This window comes from Rhipicephalus sanguineus, chromosome 1 (assembly GCF_013339695.2).
Source record: "Rhipicephalus sanguineus isolate Rsan-2018 chromosome 1, BIME_Rsan_1.4, whole genome shotgun sequence".
In the NCBI taxonomy this organism is placed as follows: Eukaryota; Metazoa; Arthropoda; class Arachnida; order Ixodida; family Ixodidae; genus Rhipicephalus; species Rhipicephalus sanguineus.
The window spans coordinates 68,642,586-68,651,053 of record NC_051176.1 but is presented as its reverse complement, the minus strand read 5'-3'; positions in this window follow the sequence as shown (position 1 = coordinate 68,651,053).

Below are 8,468 nucleotides of genomic sequence, written 5' to 3'. Positions count from 1 at the left end.
CCATTAGTAGTCTGTTAAGGTTAGTTTTTGATGTTGTGCCCCAAACCAAATAACGATAATTAATGCGCGATTGAAAGACAGCATGATAGATTGTTAGTTTTAAGCAGGCAGAGAAATCAAATCGACATCTTGAAAGAAAACCAATGGGCTGATGCAACTTCTTTTCAATGTGAGCTACGTGATTTGTCCGTCTCATCCACGAATAAAAAACTACTCCAAGTGACTTAAAAGAATCTGTTATGTCTATTCGATATTCGTAAAGCACAAGGTGGTTTGTAGGGGCAACTACTATATTTATGGGCCGAAAGAGGACAGCTTTTCTTTTCTAGTGTTTATGAGCATCCCATTTGCCCTTGACTATTCATTCAACGATTGAAGAACAGCATTTTCACTCCGCACAAGCTCGTCGGGGGTGTGGCCGCTAAGAAATATACTCATATCGTCGGCATAGAGAATGAACTGTGGGTCACTCGAAATGTTAATTATATCATCAATATGAACATTAAAAATAAAAGGGCCGAGTAGGCTACCTTGGGGAACGCCGCATTTGATTGACCGCAGAGCCGATAACTGACCATCAAGAACGACTGCTTGTCCACGTTGCTTTAAGTGCGCCCGAAAAACGTCAAGACAAGGACCTCGTATAGCATACTTATTCAGCTTATGAATCAAAATCTCATGATTTAAGAGGCCAAACGCCTTAGTGAAATCTATGAACATTCCAAGCGTTAATTTTTCTGGTCAATATTACGCAAAATAAATTATTTTTGTAACAACAAAGGAGACGCGGTTGATTTTCCTTTACAAAATCCAAACTAGAAATTTGTTATCATCGTATGTTTTTGAAAAAACTCTCTTCAATACTCTTTCAATAAATTTTTTTCAAAGGCTTGTGAAACTAAAACCAGCACAGAAATCGGACTATAGTCAGACAAAATATTTTGTTCACCACCTTTGAAAATAACAGGAACCTTCGCGGTTTTCATTCCTTTGGGGAATATTGCCGGTGCAATGCATGGATTGAATATATGTACTAAACAAGGAGCTAAATTATGAGCAACAAGCTTGACTGGCTTTAGTTGTAGCCCATTGTAATCTATAGCGGAAATCGTTTTAAGGTTCATTAGCGCTGAAAATACCTCATCATTGTCAGTGTCATGAAATACTACGGATTCACTCACAGTGTTTGAAACGAAACTGAGCGCTCTTGGTGCGCATCCACAAAATGCAAAAGAGAGGAGATAATAAAACGAGAGAAAGGCAGGGAGGTTAACCAGAATTGTAGCATCCGGTTTGCTACCCTACACTAAGGGGAGGGGAAAAAAGGAAAGAAAGATGGAAAGGACAGCGGAGAGAAGAGCAGGCGCGCGATAAAAAAAGAAGATATAAACAAAAGGAAGCTGTAGAGCGGGAGTACTAAAGCCTATTCAATAGGCCACTGGCACGCAAAAAGTTCAGTAAGGCCTTAAATGATTTTCGCTGTGCAGACAGTTCGGGTCGGCATTCTAGCACTGCCTGTTCCGACAGGGCTCTGTCGTCAGGGCGGGCCAACACAGCAGCTAACGACAGTCTGTGTGAGCTGTAGCGAGGGCAGCGACAAAGAACGTGGTCTATCGTTTCTTCGCTGTCACACTCGCTGCAAGCAGCACTCTCTGCCATGCCGATGCGGGAGGCAAAAGATTTGGTGAAAGCAACACCAAGCCACAGTCGACAAAGCACCGTTGCCTCTAGTCGAGAGAGTCCGGACGGAGGCCGAAGTCGACGACACGGGTCCAGTCTATGCAGTCGTGTGTGCTGTAAACTTGGAGTGTTCCACAAGGATTTTATGTCTTCATTGGCAATCTCTCGAATTTTCATCGCAGCATCCGTTCTTCAATGGGATGGATTCTTGTACGCCGTCTTCGTGTGCAGTTCGAGCAGCAGCGTCGGCATGTTCACTCCCCAATATGCCGCAGTGACTTGGAAGCCACTGAAAGGCGATATCATGTCCTTGCTCGATGAGGTGATGGAGCAGCTCAGTAATTTCCAACACTAGCTGCTCGTGAGGTCCACGGCATAAGGCATATATCAGGCACTGCAGAGCTGCCGTGAACATGCTCCATTTCTTGGGTGGTTGGTCATGAATTACTCTAAGTGCGCTATGCAGAGCAGCAAGTTCCGCAGCTGTCGATGTAGTCTGGTGGGATAGCCTTATCTTCACGGTGGTTGTTTTTGCAGGATAGGTCACTGACCCTGCAGACCCAACAACGGTGGTTGAGGCGTCAGTATATAGATGGCTATGATCGCTGTACGTCTCGTACAACAAAAGAAGAGAAAGCTGCTTGAGCGCTGGAGACGAAAGCTGTGCTTTTGACCTTATACCTGGAACCGTGAGTCCAACTTGTGGATGAGTCATACACCATGGGGGAGTTGGAACTCTTTCTGGAGCTGTATATCCTGTTGGTAGGCGTGTACGGTAGGACAGGACTGTCTGACAAAATGAGGCACGAGGTCGGTCTTCAGGCAGAGAGGCTAAATGATTGGTACGGGCGCGACCAAGATGCCTCACGTGTGCTCTGAGCGCTTCCATTATAATATGCGTCTTGGCCGGGCAGTCGTTTGCAATCGCAATGGTCTCAGCTGTTGACGAACACCGCGGTAGCCCCCGACAAACTCTAAGAGCCATAGCCTGAACGCTTTCGAGTGTGCGAATATTGGTTCTGCAGGTATTGGTCAGCACATCCAAGCTGTATCGCAAGTAGCCGTGAAAAAGCGTCTTGTACAGTTGCATCATTGCATGTACTGAGGTCCCCCAGGCTTTCCCTCCAAGATACTTGAACAGATGGGCAATGTCCGTCAGGCGCCTCTTTAGGTAGGCCATGTGAGTATCCCAGCAGAGGTCCCTATCAATGATTACACCTAAAAATCTGTGCGTCCTGACATAAGGTATGACTTGTCCGTCTATAGATATAGCGTATGGTTTCATTGGCTTTCGGCTAAAAGCAACCAATGCACATTTCGCTGGCGAGATCTTGAGACCTTGTTCATTGAGGTACATCGATATCAACGTCGCAGCTTTCTGAACCCTTGCGCGTACCTGAGGCCGAGTCACGCCAGATGCCCAGACGCAGATGTCGTGAGCATACATTGATAGCTCGACCACACTCGGTAGTCGTTCCACAAGACCAATGAGTATGAGGTTCAAGAGAGCTGGACTCAAGACGCCACCTTGCGGAACTCCACGGTGTGTGTGATGTTGGGAGGTTGGACCATCTTCAGTGTTCACAAATAGAGTCCTTCCTTGTAAGATCTGCCGCTTGGTACCGCTTCTTAAGCCTGCAAAAGTCTCCCCTAGAGATTACCTCTTACCAACCCATTGCTCTGGCAAGTTGCGTTGGAAAGGTAATGGAGCGAATGATCCTCGCCAGACTAGAATGGTACCTTAGAGAGAGAGAGAGACTCTTTATTGGAAAAACAGAGATTTTTGCCGGCGTCAGTATATAACCGCTGGCATGCTACTCTGTGTAGGGATGGGGAAGGGGGTTGACAGACTAAAGAAGAGAGATAAGGAAATAATAATAAAAAGAAAGAATATAAAAAAAATGAAATGCGCAAGTGAACCTGATAGAAATTTTTACAACGAGTGTGTCAGGTAAGTGAAGCCTTTGCTGTATGGAATAATCGTGCAATCATTAAAGCTTTCCTACTAGGCCAATGTTTGACAAGTAATTAAACAGGAACTGTAAAACCCGTCGCTGTTTAGAAGGGCCGGGCACTGGGCCTAATATGTTGGGCAACGTTAATTGATCGTGACAAATCATGTCCATTTGTCTCTCAAACACTGCTCTCTCATCGCGGTACGCGGAGCAGTCCAGTAATATGTGCTCTACTGTCTCTATGCTGCCACAGTTATCACAGCAGGGACTAGTGGTGCGCCCTATGCGGTACAAATAACTGTTCGTGTATGCCACGTTCAGTCGAAGACGATGGTACAGTGTCTCAAGTTGGCGAGGAAGTGTTGGGGAAATTTTCGCTCTCACTTCTGGGTCAATGCAACGCAGACAGTTATCTTGTTGGAGCGGCAGATTCCAGAGGCGGTCATTTTCTTGATAGGCATATTTTTTTGCGATGTTCGAGGCGTCGACTTTAGTAAAAAATATTCTTCTGAATTTCCGGTACTGGAGTCCATTTCGGGCTGCTTCGTCCGCTTTCTCGTTTCCTGAAATACCAACATGGCCAGGTATCCATTGGAACTTAATGTAATGTCCATCAATCTTAGCCTTGTGATGAAGATAGGCGATATCAGATGCTACACTTGGGTGATTACCATGCTTGTGCCTGTTCCATATACTTTGTAGGGCTGCTTTAGAATCTGTAAATATCACCCATGTTTTTGGCAGTTGCTGTCGTAGTATAAACTTAAGAGCCTCTTCAATGCCATATAGCTCAGCTGACGTAGAAGATGTCGCTCTCTCAAGACGATACGAGAGGGATTTTCCTGTTGAGGGCACAAAAACTCCATATGACGATCGACGTTGGCTTGTAGAACCATCTGTGAATATGTGCGTTTCGGCTGCGTATTCTTTATACATATACTCCAACGCTATCTGATGAATTGCTGCTTGGGGCATTTTCCTTTTTGCACTAATTCCGGGGATATACGGCACAATTTCTAGTGGTGACAGTGTCCAGGGTGGGATGTTCTTTGGCATAATAGGTGACGTCTGAGCAGGGATCGTAATACGTGCGCCTATGCTTCCGACGGCCTGCCCGAAACTAGATGTAGCACTGGCTTTAGAAATATTCTTTAGAAAGTGGTTCTTGTTGTGAAGAACGTGTCTGAGGTGAATCCGAAGTGTCTCCTGCGAAGCTATCACTTCAAGAGGCAGACATCCGGCTTCTGCTACAGTTGCTACTCGAGACGATCCCTTTGGAAGGCCGAGAAATATTCGAAGACAGTTGTTACGTGCCGCTTCAAGTTTTCTCTTGCTTGTATAAGACATATTATGCAGGATGGGCAGGTAATAACGCAAGGTACCGTCGACGTAGGCCTTTTGAAGGAGCACCATTGTTCGGCAGTTGCTGCCCCACTGTGACCCGGCTAAAAATCGGAATACGTGCGACGCCGACGAAATCTTCTCAGCCAGTTTCTTCACTTGAGGAGACCATGTGAGATTCCTATCAATCGTCACCCCAAGAAACCTTTGTGTCTTCACGTATGGAAGGGTGCGACCACCCAACACTAGTGGGTATTTTTCCATTCTTCTCCTCGAGAAAGCCATAGCAACGCTTTTGTCGGGGGACAGTTTGAGACCTCTTGAATTTAGGTAGGCAGATATGTTTGCCAGCGCTCTCTGGAGACGTTGTTGGGTGTTTCTTCGGGAACGCGCCGCACTCCAAATGCAGATATCGTCCGCATACAGTGTGATGCTGACGCCACGGGGCAGGTTTCTTTTCAGATGGATAAGCACTAGATTAAATAATACCGGGCTCAACACAGCTCCTTGTGGTACTCCCTTTTCGACGGCATGGAACGTTGTAGGGCCCTCCGGTGTACACATGAAAAGTTGGCGCCCTTGAAGATAATCTGCAATCCATGCGTAAAGCCGTCCTCCAAGACCAAGGGTTTCCAAAGCGTCAAGTATTGCTTTGTGATAGACGGAATCATATGCGGCCTTAATGTCTAAAAATAACGCAGTAGGTGTGTTTCCGCAAGCCAATTCTTCTTCAACTGATGAGATCAAGGCAATGACATTGTCAATGGCAGACCTATTTTGACGGAAGCCATTCATTTCCTCCGGGTAAATTTTCTTAGTTTCCAGAAACCAGTCAAGACGTTTGTGAATCATTTTTTCGAATAGCTTCCCTACGCAACTAAGCAGAGATATGGGTCTGAAGGAGGCGTAATTTGTTGGCTGCTTTCCCGGCTTCAATATAGGAATAACTTTAGCAAGTTTCCATTCCTTAGGAACCTCCCCATTTATCCACGAGGCGTTATAGTACTCCAGAAGACGTAGGCGAGATGTGGGGCTTAAGTTTGCGAGGGCTGCATAACTCACGCCGTCATGACCAGGAGTTGATCGCTTGTTCGTGTCGCTGATTGCTGCCTTGAGCTCGTCAACTGTGAAAAGTTCCTCTAAGTCAGGAAAGGTCGCTCGAGGTGTACAAGTCTGATGATTTGCAATGTTCAGAGATGGCGTTGCCCCGCTGGAAAGGAGCCTGCAGTACTGCTCTGCCACCTCTTTCAGCGATGCGCGCTCATGTAGTGACAGCGCAAGAAAAGGGTAAAGCTGTTGCGGCTCCTTGCGAATGCCTCTGATGACTCGCCAGATTTTGCTCAGCGGTTTTCGTATATCCAGCGTACCACAAAAGTCTTTCCATCTTTTTCGGTTCAGTTTGGTTAAGTAACGTCGTATGTGTCTTTGTGCCCGTCGGCAAGCTCTGAGGTCTTCGATACTTTTTGTACGTAGAGCCTTCCTTTCGGCACGCCTTCGAATGGCACATAATCTTTCGAATTCTTCGTCGTTAGTTGGTAGATTACATCGTTTAACGACAGAGCGAGTGCTTTTTTGGAGGCAATGAGCTATTGTCGGTATTAATTCTGCATTCGTAGTCGAGGCTGTGATCCCTTTGTCTACCGCTGCTGTGTAAGCGTCCCAGTCTACCGACTTCAGTGTCACTTTCTTGGGCGACGTCCGAAGATGACGGGCAGAGATTAGGATAGGGTAGTGATCGCTTCCTCGAGTCTCGAAGTCTGTACACCATCCAAACATTTGGACCACTTGACTTGAGACGAATGTGACATCGATGCAGCTGACAGTCTTCGGATTTTTCAGGTAAGTTATGCTGCCATCATTTAAGGGCTCTATATTGTATTTTGCAAGAAGTTTGGCCAGCTTAGCACCACGAGCACATGTATAAGAACTGCCCCAGATCTCATTATGTGCGTTGAAATCGCCACAAATAATATGCGGAGACTGAGTGCTTGTCAACAAGTTTTCGAGTCTTGATACGTCGAACGGTGATCCTGGTTCCAAGTAGACGCCGATTAGGGTAAACACTTGAGATGCAATCATTGTGGTTGCGCAAACATATTCATTCTTGTCATGTGGTCCAACGTCAATCACAGATGCAGGCACATCGTTTCGAAATCCAATGAGGAGTCGGCTAATTCCGCTTTGTCGCCTGGAATGATGAAAATAATAACCTTGTAACCTAAACTGCTCGCCGACGCGAGACTCGGAAATGACCATGAACGGGAAACGGTACACTCGCGCTAGATACTTAAAGTCTGGTAACTTGGACTGCAAACCGCGAGCATTCCACTGGAAAATAGTACATGTACGGAAGTGCTTGTTGGTGGACACAGCTGGCGAGTCGATTGGTAGCGAATCCATGGTTGTTACTCAGAAGAACCACGGCGTTGCGCCGTGGGAGAAGTCGTCACTAGTGGTTCAAAAGCCAGGACTGCCTGCACCTGTGGGATGTCTTTCAACGATGGGTTGGCACATAGGAGAGCCTTGATTGCCGCGAACATCATGGGAATCAGCATACTTGATATGTCCTGTATGGTGCTGCCACCCAACAGCTTTTCTTGGCTCTTCCTATTCTGTTGCGACTTTGGGGACATTTGTTGTTGACTTGCATCTGGATCACTTGAGGACTTTTCTTGGCTCTTTGCAGATGATGGTCTTTTCTGGTTTCCTTTCACGACTGAGGCAAATGACTTTTTCGAGGTTGTGTCGCTGCGCTGGATTTGCTGCTCTTGCTGCTTTTGATTTGTAGATGTGAATATCACATCCGGATTCGGCGGCGGTTCTCGTCGTTTTCGCGCTTTTCCCTGGAATTGCTCCATTGTCCGTGCTAGAGTAGCTGCTTTCTTTTTGGGGCACCCGCCATATGATGCAGCATGGTCAGCTCCACAGTTTGCACATCGAGGCTGAGAACGTGACGTACACTCCTTGTGCGTATGTGCGCCAGCGCATATCTTGCAGCGGATGGGGCCGTTGCAGTATTTCGCTATATGCCCATGCCTTTGACATCTGAAACACTGAGTAGCGGATCCTATATATTCCGTTACAGGATAACTGCAGAATCCAAATGACACTCGGCTTGGTAAAGGGGCGTCTTTAGAGAATTCGAGGATGACCGAACGTCTTCGGGTCTCCGTTACAACGCCATCTTCGTTTGGAATGTAAGCAACTTGCCTTTTAGCAGATATAACCCCTTGTTCGCTCAAATACTCCTTGAGGTCGTCATCTGAGTACTCAACAGGGACGTCTTGTATCCTCCCGTACGTGGCAGAGTAGGAGTACGGAACTCGTGCTTCTACTGCAATACCCGCCAGGTCTGTCACCGCGAGGAGGCGATTAGCTGCAGGAACTGAAGACATTGTCACCATGAGGCTGCCATCCTTGTTGAGACGATGGCTGAGTACCTTTTCTTGGGCTGTTGTCACGACTGCAGAAGCCAGGAGATTTGGGTTGACT